Source organism: Idiotropiscis lumnitzeri, chromosome 3, assembly GCF_059441095.1.
Source record: "Idiotropiscis lumnitzeri isolate Australia: NSW breed Sydney's pygmy pipehorse chromosome 3, RoL_Ilum_1.0, whole genome shotgun sequence".
NCBI classification, from domain to species: domain Eukaryota; kingdom Metazoa; phylum Chordata; class Actinopteri; order Syngnathiformes; family Syngnathidae; genus Idiotropiscis; species Idiotropiscis lumnitzeri.
This window is the reverse complement of record NC_142393.1, coordinates 1,888,205-1,902,161: the sequence shown is the minus strand read 5'-3', so window position 1 is coordinate 1,902,161 and position 13,957 is coordinate 1,888,205. Positions and strand designations below refer to the sequence as shown.

The window sequence follows — 13,957 nt, the reverse complement described above, 5'->3', positions numbered from 1 at the left end:
TCATAACATATTGCGTCAAACCTTAGTTAACTTTTTGAGTTTTGAATGGAGTGGACACACGCGGAGGTCTCAAAGTTGCAAGCCCCGCCCATGTCTTGGGCGCTGTGGAGGCGCCACAGCTGCCCGGGCCCAGACGGCGACGCGCTTGCTGCACCAGCTGCACACTCGGCGGTGGAAAGCGCCACCAGGTGTCTTTGATTTCACGCCACCTTCCCTCCTTGGCTGATTCCCATGCGCGGCCTGCTGAGCCGTTTATGCAGGGATCATTAACGGCGGCTGTTCCTTGCCTGCCTCGAAGACGACCGCGACATCCTTGCCACTGACGAGCTCACTCCGGATCAATGCTTAGCATGCACAAGGATCGCATTGTGTCCTGGCAGTCTGGTGGGGACCGAACGCACCTCTCACCATCACGCCCCCCCCCCCCCCAAAAAAAAGCCGCAAAATACGGACAGGGAGGCATTTTGTGTATTTGAAGATGAATGCCAACATTTAAGACGCAAGCAGCAGTAAAGCCTTTATCTTGTACTAGTCCATGCTCTAGTTTGCTCTCAGCGCACTAGTTGCATTTAGTCGAAATCCTTGATGGCCATCTTAGGGTACTAGTACCGGTACTCTTTGTCCTTTATAGTCAAACAATGCACTAGTCGCTTAGTGCAGTGCTCCTCAAATAGTGGGGTGGGCCCCCCTGGGGGGGCGTGGTGCGATTCTGAGTGGGGCGCATGTGACGCTGGGGAACTTGCTTTTTTTCCTGCCACAATAAAGTGTAATTGCACATCCACTCCACTAGTTGGCAGTGGCGCTCTCCTTGCCCAATGTGCGCAGCGAGTATTAACTTTGCGGTGTAGGTTTGTTTTGCAACGAAAATTCTATTTTTATGTTGGTGACGGTACGAATTGTTTTCTTCTTGCTGTAACAGAAAATAATTGAGAATGAGTAAGTCACGTTTTTTTTTTTCCCATTACTGCTTTCCCTGACTGTCCGACAATTGTGCCCACCAGTATGACAACTTCAAGTTACTAGTGACGCTAAAGTTTGCACTAGTTGACATGTGCAAGCTACAAATATGGGACGCCGTGTGAGCATTTATTTCATATTCGTGACATCCAGCTGTGTGCGTTTTTTGTCCACACACGTGAGCAACACTCGTAACGGATAAAACATGACTCGTGCCACCAGTGCAGTCATGTTGTGTCGACAAAGGTGTGGATGTGAATGGCTGTGCGTCTACGAACTCCATAGCGTTTATCTTGACGGCGTTCACAAAAGCAGTCAATTGGGAATCGGTTTTATCGCCTATTTCTTCCCTTCGACGGGACAGAAGCCTCCTCGGCCGACATGGGCCCTAATTTCATTAATTCTAAACCGATATGCTGCTGCTGGCCCCTGCAGAGAGGACTTTCCCCAACGCTGGCATCTGTTCAGCGCCAACGGCGAGGGACGGTGGGAATGGCAGAAGGAGAGAACAAGGACATGACCAAAGCTGAAATGTGGCGACGTGTGACGGGGCATGTGCATGTGCCCAACATGAAGACCGTTTCGTCTGAGAGCGACATCAGAAGCTGTGGTCCAAGCAGCACAAATTGCGACGAGAGAGGCCTTTCATGAAAAAGACATCTCAGATACGAGCAAGCAAAAAAAAAAAAAAAGATTTCCAACAGCCAAAGCCTGTAATCAACTCAACTTAGAAGTCTACGGCGCTATGATTTCCGATGCATTTTCATTGTTGTCGCATATTGGAGGCATTTAGTCGCTTCCCCAAAGTCACCGAACCAAAGTACAGCTTTGTGGTTTATTTTGCTGCTCAGAAGTGTACACCCCCCCCTCGTTCACTTTTCAACTTCCGAAGTTCTCAGACTCCTATTTTACACTGCATGCTTTTCACTTTACACCCCCCCCTCCCCCCCAGCGTGTAGATTAACAATGTACAAATTCCAATGCAGATGGAGATGCAGTTGTTTGAAAAAAATCTCCTCACTTGTACGCCGCCTGGAGCCCAACACTCACACGCATCCACACACACAATCCAAGTGCAAAAACATGTCACCAAAGTGGAAACTGTTTACGTCCTCATTGCGCATCAATTAGAGCACAAACACTTAGGTGTGCAAAAGCACACAAAGCTTATGATGAGGAGCATTTGTTTGTTTGTTTTTTTGCTCCGTTAAAAAATAACTTTGCGACGTGACTAAAAAATAACCACGCCCACATATTTCATTAGCGCAACACTTCACTAAATTCCTTGTCCAACGCAGCTGATCTCTTTATTGTGACTTTGTGTACAATCATTGGTCGTCAATTATTAGTTACATTTTTTGCTAGCGCAATAAAAAAAAGGGGAAAAAAAGGTTGAGAGGTGAGCAGCTTCATCCATCACTGAGCGACGATAATGTGATTTTCAGCTCTAATTAGATTTCACTCACTTAGTGTGTCATAATCAGGTTTGTCTTGCGGAGCGACAAACGCCGTCCATCAGCCCAATTAAATATTAAAGTCACCTACCGCTGGATCGTGTGTGTGCGCGCACCCACAGCACACACGCACGCACACTCGCGCTCACTAACGCGCACACGCAAACGCGCGCATACGCTATCTGACCTACATTCTTGTACACAAACAGTGTCGAGAGAGGTGACAAACATGCGTGTGTGCGTGTGTGTGTGTGTGTGTGTGCGTGTGTGTGTTGGGTAAAAAATATGTTGGTGCACTGGGCCGTGAATCTAATGCAAAATTAGTGTTATATTGCTGCCAAATAATGCATGACGCCACATCCCAGGACTCCAGCACAACTCCACATGTCAACCGTTCCAGTCGTTGTCACTCTCCCTGTTGAAAGATATTTTATTCAAAATGTCACTTGGAGCAGAAAGTGCCGCCACAACTGGCGTCAACGCAGTTGACTAGTTGGAAGACTAGTTGGAGACGCAGTCGCAAAAGTACGAGAAACAAAAGGTTGACTGGACAGTAAATGTTTGTTTTTTCCGACTACGGGTCATCTTGTGTATGGCAAAAGCAAGTAAGGCGTCTATATTTAAGACAGCTAGTGGTGGGAAGTAGCCGAGTACAAATACTGTCACTGTCATTAAGACCAATGTATTTGTATAGCGCACACCAAACAACTCATAGTTCTTTCGAGAAAACATGAAAAGCATTATAGAAAGAGAAATCAAAACTTATTAAGACAAGGCCAAAGTCGTCATAAAATCATGTAATTAGATCAAAACGATTAGAAGCAAGTCAGCTAAAAGATACCGCGCAGATTTCATGTCAAGGCGCATGAGAAAAGAAATGTTTTTAATCTGAATTTAAAAGTGGTGAAAGTTTCATCTCCGCTGGCAGTTTGTTCCACTTTGTTGCAGCATAACGGCTAAATGCTGACTCACCATGTTTAGGCTTGACAAGGTGACCTCAGTCTTTGGATCTGAGAGCCGGTTAGGTGGATATATTTCTGAACATATCACAGACGAAACCTTTTTGGGATCGTTAAACAATCCGTGGGGCGTTAAAATCTATTCATTGATTAAGTCGATTTTTCAAGTATCTGCACTTTCAATATTTTTTTTTCTACATGCTCCCTAAATTTGGACTTTCTACTCACTTAGTTAGTTTTGTTAACCTCAGCGGAATTGTCAGCACAACATTAAAAAAAAATAATACATTTGAGCGGTAAAGTCGACCGCACTTGACAACTGGATTGATTATCTGTTTAGCTAGCTACCTTGATTGATTGATTGCTTGACCGAAGTATGTGTATTTCTACCAAAGCGCAGTGTGCTTACTTCCGCCACCTGGAAAGACACGAACCATTTGGATCTCAAGACAACATCTGGATGTCGAGACAATAAGTCCATGCTTCCGTTGGCCGATGACGTCGTGCAATTCAAACAAACGGCGCGCACGGTCGCCTCCCGCTGCAGTCACCTGCATTCCCAGACTTGAGGCTGTACTTTTGTTTTCTTTCGCCACTTGCAAAGATTAAGCTGACGAACAATCACCTACGCCGTCCACCACCAACCTGTGCAAACTCTGCCGCCTGTGAGAAAAACGGACCGATCGACACAAACGAAAGAACAGCGGCGCAAAAACCACAGTGGGACTCAGTCATGGTCAGCCAAACCCACCACGCCTCAGCCATGTGTTTGTCCAAACCTGTTATTTCTGGCCCGGTACCGTCTCCAAGAGATCCGCGTCTCCTGAGAGAGGAATGCAGCAGCTTTAAATAGAATCGAAGCTAAGGATGAAGGATGGGGAATTACAGAGCCTGTGAGCAACTCTTCTGTTAACGGCTCATTTTTTCTGCAACCTCTGTCTCCACGAATGTCTGACCGAGGTAAAAGGTTCAGTTTCTCTGTGAGAAACACATTGAAGGCTGCAAATGTGACCGAGCCGTCACCCCGTGTCTCCTTCTATTCCGACATAATGTCATTTACCACGATTCCTATTATGTACCGCGTGTTTTCTCGGATCAGTGGCGTGCTGGAGAGGATCCCTGCTGACTTTGGGCGAGGGGTGTTCAGCCTGGACTTGTTGCCGGTAGATTGCAGATTGAGGTGCACGTACTGGATGATTAAGAGTCTTTCAATAAGCATTTTTTGGGAATGTGGGAGGAAGCCACACAAGCACAGGAAAAAGATTTGAAACACAAAACTTTGGCCAATGCAATGAGACATATATATATATATATATATATATATATATATATATATATATATAATACGCCTGTTTAAATAAATGCATAATGATTAATCACAAAGGACTCAAAGGGCTTCACAATAATTACTAAAAACCAAATTTTATGACATATCACAACAACAAAGCATCAAATAATCAATGATATCACATCTAACATCTAACAACACATCACATTAAATTCTGTATTACAAGTCTAGTTGATCGGGAGGAAGTTCTTCTGATACTCCAATTTCCCATGGTTCAGCGCGATGTGATTGTTGTTCTGGTTAGATTCAACGTCTGTCTCATAGTCAATTGGTTCTGGGTTCAAATCTTAGCGCAGGAAATGGATGAAAGCAATTTATTTCACTGCCTGTCTCCCTTCATACTCCCCTCATATACTGAGTGAGCAGCAATTAATATTTAAGAGAAGGCAACATCATATATTTTTATAGTTTATGAAAAATAATCAGCCATCACATTTTATTTATAGTCGTTTGTTTTACTTTTTTGCAAAACGTGGTCGTACAGAGCAGAACACCCAATTTACATTTAATGTATAATAACGCCCTCATGTGGCGCATTTTGCAACTACAACACGACTTTGGACAAACGGGTGGCCACTGAAATTTGGTGGCGGTGTTGTCAATCACTTCATTATCACCGCCAACAAAACAAGTCGCCCCTCGCAGATGCCGCCCTCAATGGAGACATTTTTTAAATGCAATGGACACAAAATTGCTGATTAGGAAGAGGACACTAGTTTTTGGTTTTAGGGTTTGGGTTCGAGTTTGTTTGTCTAATCGGCCGCCAGTGGGAAGTTTTTCACGGGTAGGACATTTAGGTATAAAAAAGGAACTGAAGAAGTTTGGAGCTCCTTTTTCTCGTTGATCACTCACTTGGAGCTTAATGGTAGAAAACAAAGCAATATTTTACACTTCCGCATCCCTCGGCCCCCCAATTAGTGGTGTTGGTGAGATAGCGGAATATCTTCACGCTGTCCGTACAAATCACGTTGTGTTTCGTGAAGTGATGTCAAATATAACTAAGATTGAGAATTTTAGATTTTTTCCCCTCCGACTTTGGACTTCTCCGTTTGTGTTGCGTTCAAGTGCACTTTCACAATGCAGGTCTGAGGTCGGAAAATTGACACTTTCCTGGAAGGCAGCATTCATTAATTGTAAATATTAATGAATAAAATTCATTGTATTCATTGTACTGTAGTATATTATTAATTTTGTTTGCTTGTTTAATTCTTGTAAAGTGTTTCCACATTTCCCACATTTATTTCCTGTGAACTGTGCCAATAAGATGACTCCTTTCTTATCACCCCTTAGGCTTTATTTAAACTTTTTATGCGTCACTGTATTAACTACACGGTATTTCCTTTTCACAGACTCGGTACAGTAGCCGTTGCCATCCTGAGATTTTGGTTTCTCAGCTTCACCCGACAACAACATCAACTGACTCCGCCCACCTGAGACAGAAGACATCACCAACAGGATTTCTCACGGTCAGATCTTTATGCACTGACAACAGACCATAAGCAGAACACTAGTAACATTGTTTCCCGTCCTTTCTTCAGCCAAGCATATAGTTTTACATTTTTTTTTTGATAATGTCACAAAATCTATAGGCTACCTTACAAATGTGAAATCTGAGCTTGCTTAGTATGAATGGCAATAGTTGCACTGAATGGACCTTCTGCTATCTAGTGTGAGACTATTAAATGTTCTGCCAGTCATTATACATTTCTGGTATAGATAACTGTGATTTGTTTTATTTTCAAACGATTTTTGTAGCAATTAGGTGAAATTGATGCTCTCTCGGCGCGCTAATTTGCCACAGCAGTTTGATTGGGAATGACTGCAGAAATTTTCCACACACGGTGGCAGTGTTGAGCAATTTATTGAAGTGCTGCAGTGATCAAGTGGTCAGTGAATAGCTCTCAAACAATCCCTCAGTTCACGCCTTCCCTCAACTTTTATGGATGATCTCGATTGTTCAAATAATTATTGTGCCGTTCTTTTTGCTCCGTGACTCCAACTTAATCGGGCCATACTGTATCAAATCTTTTGCTGTTTGTTTTTCCCCACCTTGTGACCTCCAAAGCAATGCGTTTATTTTTAAATTTATTTTCAGTTCGAAATGCTTCAGAGAGTCACATCAAGACCTTAACCATAAAAGCATGATACATGACAAAAGAAAACAAAACGCATAAATTATGAAGTTAAATTCAGTGAATAAAAGCAAACTGGTGCCGACTAAATATATTTGATCGATGAAAAAGCGGCGGTGAACAATAACGTTTTTAGACTTATCAGCACTTTGAGCAGATGTCCGATTTTCAGAGTTCGGACCACACTTGTGGACAACTGAACCGAAAATTGCTTCACTTTGTTTTCTTTTGGTTGTGGAAACACTCAAAAAGCCTGCATGCAATGACCCGAGGAATCTGTCCTTGGGAATTCACCTGCAAAAATGCTCCTTAAAATGAGAAAGTTGCTCCTCAAATGAAGTCGTTGAGGAGCAAAACTACTCCGCAATGATTCAAAACTTTTGGTCATGTTTTTGTGGTTGACTAAAAACAACGGTATAGTACTTTGTATATTTCATGAGGCGCCTCATAATCCTCTACAGCAGTGGGTGAGTCAACTTTTTGATTGGTGGGTCGCAATAAGTTCCAAAATTTGACAGAGGTTGGAGAGTTTTGGTCACCTCACCTCATCGGAGAAGAAAAAAATACATTTAATTTTAAAAGAAAATGAACAGAAACATTACAACAAAATATCTGTCTTTGACACACCACAGTATTTAGAAAATAAAACACAAACAAGGTTTATTCATTTAATTTTTTTCAAGTTTGGCGGGCCGGATTCAAACATTTAACGGGCCGCATGTGGCCCCCGGGCCGTAGTTTGCCCACGCCTGCACTACCGGGTGGCCGTTTTCTATCCATTATGGACATGAAGTCAACTTGGCCCGAGGACAATTGAGCGGCTGCGTTGTTGATATTTAAGAGGAGACGCGAGTTGGAAGCGATCCAGACGCTGCCAGCTGGAGTCACCTACGAGGCTGTGGGAAGAAGAAGCGCATCGCTCGATGGATTGAACAAACAAACACGGCCGAAGACTTGGGGCTGCTCTTTCTTTCTTGCAGTCGTGTGCTTCTGTTCCAAGGCATGATTACGCGGCACTGCGGGAGTACAAATCAAACATGTTGAAGTTTTTGTTTTGGTTTCATGGTAATGAGAGCCACAGGAAGTTGAGATCCTATTATTGTTTGCCGGTTGGATTAGCGAAAGCTCGTCTTAGATTGTCATAAGAAAGCAGTTGGTCTTGGTTTAAGATGAATTTAGCACGACCGTGTTTATATAACATTCAGCATTTAGATGTTTTTCTGTTCTATCCATGCATCCATTCTCGCTTATCCTATTCAGGGTCGCAGGGAGCGGGCGCCAAAAGATGGACGACTTCCTGGGCTGGTTGCCATTGAAACGCACGCAAGGCAACCATAAACGTTCACATTGTCACGGAGGGGGAATAAAATCCACACGTGGAAGTCAGGCGACTTTTTTTTCTTTTTTTTTCCCGCTGAAAGTTTATATGAAAATCATTTGCAGCTAATCGTTGCATGAAGTCTGAAACTCGAGGACATCACCACACTCTCGAGTCTTCGACTTGTAACATGTCTTTGTGTGTGTGTGTGTGTGTGGGGGGGGGCGGGGGGAGTGGGACAAGCAAAACCGCTTTGACTTAAGGGTCACTTGTCCGTCCATTTTGTAGGCCGCTTATCAGAGCTGGGCACTTGACCCTTTTTTTTTGCCGGCGAGTCTTCTGGTTGTGATCTCGGTACGGTCCCGGCGTCGACCGTCTGACCCCATTCATAATATTTATTCCGCCCCCCCCCAAAAAAAGCATCTGGGCATGATGCCGCCGCGGGAGAGATGCTAACGGCAGAGTTTTATTTTAACATTTAAAGTGGCTAATTTATTTTTCAACTCTACTTACTTTATTATGGTCTTCTTTTGGTCTTATTTGTCTACTTCTTTCTTCTTCTCCACGAACGTGCCCAATGCAAATAAGTACGCACAGTTGGTGTTGTAGGGGTTTGGTATTGCCCCCCCCCCCCCCCACTTGTAATGCTATGCCTCAGTAGCAGGTGTGAGATGCGGGTTGCGTGATGTCAGAATGAGGAAATCGAGGCACGCTTGAACGCACGCTGCTGTCTCACGTCTCTTCGTACACAAACGGTTGCTAGCGGCGCTAATGACGTGTTTGGAGGCCATTTTGCGAGTCGGTTCATCGCACGCTGGAGGGCCGATTTGTGGGCCGGACTAAAATGAACTTTTTAAAAAATTGTCATCCCGTTCCCCAAAAATGGGCGGAACGTTCCGCCCCCGGGACGGACTGCCCAGCTCGGCCGCTTATTCTGTTCATGCTGATGCGCATTTGCAGCCTGCCTTTGACTTCGGGCGCAAGGCGGACCGCAGCCCGACCTGGTTGCCCATCAGTCGGGTGGCACATATGGACAATCTGGACCAGCTGCAGCCACAAATGGGCGTTCCCGTTAAGACTCGCGCTGCTTGCCGCAAAGTCAGGCGGACGAACCGCTACGCCGTCAGCAAGCCTCGGTGAGATTCCACCGTTTGGAAAGCAATGTCACGCAAATATGATTCACATGAAGTCACTCTTTCTCTTTTCACGCCACGCTCGGCTTTTTATCGGCTTTTCCGTCGCAGTCATTGTTGTGGCGACTTCATGGATGTGGAGGCATGCAAGCTCTGACTTTTGCCGCACGTTGGGCAGAGCGGCTGCTCATGCAACAGACGGCACGAAGCCACGTAAGCCTCCGTGCTTTTCTCTCCCTCTTATCTCACTCTTCCTGTCCTGTGTGAGCATCTACTAATCCACTTCGTCTGCCGGCCGACTTGCTCGTCCAAAAGCGGCCATATATGGCTCGCTTTTTGGTTCTCGGTTCATTTTTGCTTTTCCATCATACCGGAGCCGATTTGGCTCCATGGCCGCTGTCACGGCGTGCGATGTCATTTACGGCTCCCGGCTGGAGGTCAATCGTGAAATACTGCCGACCAAACCGTTCGGGCGGTCATAAATCCGTTGAAAGCATGTTCGGCGATCTCCCTGAAATGTCTTCTAGCGGTCGCGGGCCGCACGACGAGGAAAGGCCCATCCTTGGGGAGGTGTGAACACACACATTGCGCTTTAAGGTGGGCGAACGCTATAAAAGCTCACCTTGATCCCTCCGGCGCTTGTCGTCCGTCCGGCTCAAGAAGTAGCAAGATTGCTGCCTGTAAAGAATCCGGTGAGAATTTCGGTAGAATTGCAAATCATCAGTAAAAAAATAGAAAAGTGGCTATATTTGGTAAAAAACATGGAAATGAACCAGACATTAATAAAAATCATTTAAAAAAAAAAATGTTGCTCTGATAAATGAGCTGCACACTCCATTTGGAGTTCCAACAAAATGTTGCTGATAAAAGAATAAAATATTTTTGGAGTTTGCAACGACATTTTTTTTTAAATAAAATAGTTCCCTTTTTCCCAACGTAACGTGTTACACTTCAGAAAGTGATCATATCTCACCTCATGATTATTTCACGTATTTTGTGACTGGCATCACTGCTCAGCGCACGTTGACGTACACTTGGACGATGTCAACATTTTTGGAATGCAAGAATCTCGAGTGAACAAACACCCACGCCAGCGCGCAGCCAACACACAAAAACGACCAGAGAGATGAGCTAATCGCATTTGATTTGATACGTTTGGGACTTTTAAAATAGAATAAAAGCAACGTTTGTCTTAAAAGGTCAAGCGCGATTGTTGTTTTTTTTTTTTTTTTTGTCTCTGTCCGACAACTTGAATGTTGCCGTGAACAAAAGGTCGACTTGATGTCCGCAAATGTGCTCATCGTCTGGTGAGTCGCGTCGTGAAGAAACGCAAACGGTCTCGCGGTGCTTGGCTTTGATTTATCGTGACTTTGGTCAAGGCCGGCGACCTCGTCATGGCTCACTTCTCTGCCGGACCCGAATTGATTTCCGGAGAGACGTTCACCTGTTTCGCCGACCTTGCGACAGCCTTCGCGCGGAGTCATTCATTCCTGTGAAACGCCAGCGCCGCGTAATCACATGACCTTGACATGTGACGTCAGCCTCCTTTCAGACTCAAGCGCATCCCCATCAGGACACGTGCAAAAAAAAAAATACTCGCTAACTGAAGGCGCACAAGAGTCCTAACCTTTCATTGCTTCGTCAAGTCACCCGAATAATGAATAAATCAACGACTCCCGTTTAAAAACCTTAAAAGCGTGCGAGTGGTGAAACGTAAAATTCAAAAGTTTTTCGGAATTGGTGATTTGAAAAGTGAAAGGCAAAGAAAGTATCGTATTTCTTATTCTCTCGTATTCTTTTCACTCCAATTTTGCATTGTGGCGAGCAAGTTAGCTTAGCGCCTAGCGCCCGTTGCGAGCAGCCGGGAAAGCGAGGACTAGGATGGGTGAGTGAGCTCGAAGCCGATCGTTGGGACGTATCCACGAGTAGCTTGCTGCTTCTGACCGGTGAGATCGGGGGTGTGGCTAAAGGCCTCGACGCGCCAATCCGACGTCGGCCTTGAAGTTGCCATGTCGGACCGGAAAATGGCCTAAGAACACATCGCAGAGACATCGACACCTCCGGACGTTCTACGCATGCGTGATATGTAGTACCCCTCCCTGCCATCAGCGGCGCTAGTCACTGCGTAGCCTTTGACGGTGATGTTGAATAACGGCGGTCTTTCCTGAATGAGCGTGACTAATTGGTCTTGGTGCGCTTCAATCCAGCCAGCCGTTATGTCCTCGATGTGAAAACTGAGCTTAGCTTCAAATTTTCACAGTTTCTCCACTTTCTTCACTTCCGGTTCGCTAGCTGACCACCAATCACAGTTCTCGTTCAACCCGACAGCCCGACTCGAGTGTACATGTTGAATTGGCCGAACACGCCCCCCCCCGGGCGCCCGAACGGCGGCTCACACTTTACGACGTGGCGCTCTACACTGAACAGACGGCGCGTACCGACTTTCCGACGGCGGATTGGTGTGTAATGACCTTAAGAGTGCCATAGAAACACAACAACAAAAATGTAAAAAAAAAAATGCAGCATGAGTGGCCGATGCGATGAATGAAGGAGGCTGAAGCTGCCGACTATCGGTGGCTACGAAGCATCCATTGACCCGCTCACTTCCTATCAGGAAGGCCAACATACATGAACACCCGAAGGAGTTGGGGGAGAACTTCATCCACTTCCTGACGAAACAAAGTAGGACACGACAGGGTGTCCGTGTTGCGTTTCGTCTGGCAAGGCTTCAAAGTGGCGCCTCGCGTCTGGGGAACAAACGCACGACAGCGCGCCGGGGCGAGAGGAAAAGGTGAGGCGTCTCCTTGGACACGAACGAGGATTCCAGAGACATCTTGAAAGCATCCCAGCATTTTGTGTTTTGGACACAAAAAGAGAACATCGAAAAAAATGTCGGCTTTGATCTTCTCAGCGCACGGGCCTCTTCAATGGCCACGTCTGCGCAATCTAATGAAACGCTGTCACTGAAATATTCCTATCACAAAACTGGATGTATATTAGTTTGCAGACTTCAAACTCGTTTCTAAAGCCGCGCCTTGAGGTGCGCTCATTTTTTTTTTCCCGTGAACACGCTCGTAACTCAAAACACTCTCGAAACCGCTTTACCTACTGAAATGAATGGAAATCCATTCTAGCGCTCTCCAGTGATCTCAGAATAGAATGTTTGGCCGTGTTGACGACATGCTTTGCCTCAATCATTCACGACCAGCCAAGTTTAAAAAAAAAAAAAAAAAAAAAATCTTTGACGTCTTTAGCCGTCAATGGAAGTAAATGAGTCAATGGATTTTGTGTACCTTCTTCTGGTGTGCAGGCCATGGACTTCAAACTGACCCTGTCAATATTTGCCATTTATTTAAAAAAAAAAAAAAAAAATCACGTCTGTTAACGTGTTGCTGCACTGTTTGTGTTCCAATATCTGATGCTTAAAAGGATATAGCACTGCAACATCCAGGCTGTTTGGTTCGCTTCAACGGAAACCAACTTATCGTAATGTGGCTGTTTAAATCCACGAGACGGAAGTTACTTTGATTGATGTTGAGTTTGATGGAAAACTTCAAGTGTGAGTGCTCGCAATCAGCTTGAAGCCTCTCTGAGGAATTGGTCACCATCTGGCAAACTGTTGCTTGTTGTGGAGTGAGTTGAGTTCACGGCGCTCATATCTCACATTTTTGGCCGCAAGTCCAAAAAATGAATTGTGCCAAATTTAACGTCCCCTTGACGAAACCTGCTCGCCACTTCATTTTATTTGGGCCACTAAAGCCAATCGTGTGTTTCGTGTTTCTTGCTCAGATTTGGGGTAATGTTGCAAATTGTTTTCACTTTGGGCTTCAAAACTTATTAACTAAGTTTTTTTCATCAATTTTCTGTGTATGTTGTCATAATATAATCAGATGATTACATTTCTACGGTTTGTGGTCATAACGGCTTTCTGAGGGAAGCGCAGCTTCCGTGTGGCCTGCCACAAAAATTGAAAAGAATTAAAATGATCATTTCTAAATATTTGAACAAAGAGAAATCAATTTTCCTCCTTTTGCCATTTTAAGTCTTGGTGCAGTTGTTAATATGGTACCAAATATAAAATGGTCCTTTCTCGCTACATTGCGTCAGCCAGCTGGCCTGCTGACATAAAGAATAAATAAATAAAATAATTAAAATTTTAATGATCATTATCGTCATTAAAAAGACATCATTTTTCATTTGGCTAAATTTACACTGCTGGTCTAACTGGATTATTTTTGTACCATTTACTTGAGGTCATACGTTGACATAGTCTGGCAGAATTTGGGGGAAAATATGACTTGAGCCTGAAAAGAGACCATCTCGTTATTTCTTCTTTATTGCAGTGTTTTGCGTAATGGCATCGTTGAATCCAATCGTATTAAAAATAAAATAAAAACTTTTTGCCGGACGGCTCGTTTTCTTTCAAGAATGGTACCGGTCTTCCGAATTACATGACTTTGCATGATGTGGCTCTCAAGTCAAATAAATGTTCTGTGTTGACTTTTGAGTGCACACCTGAACCAACTTGCACGCACAAGTGTTAACACAAGGCAGTGAGCGCACACAAAGAAGAACAAATAGGAAATGTCCCGTAGCATTGACTCAGCCCGCACGGACTCGTCCCTCACTTCAATCTTACTCACTCGATATTCTTAT

The 13,957-nt window shown here is 44.6% G+C and overlaps 1 long non-coding RNA gene across 1 annotated transcript in view; it reads left to right on the top strand.

Annotated features, from left to right (window-relative positions):
• Positions 1-5,316: 5,316 nt before the first annotated feature.
• LOC148339367 (uncharacterized) overlaps positions 5,317-13,957 on the top strand; it is a 35,234-nt gene continuing 26,593 nt past the window's right edge. Inside the window, exons 1-2 of the long non-coding RNA XR_015842598.1 lie at positions 5,317-5,583; positions 6,068-6,184. This is a non-coding gene — a long non-coding RNA (uncharacterized LOC148339367). The remainder of the gene's footprint in view (positions 5,584-6,067; positions 6,185-13,957) is intronic.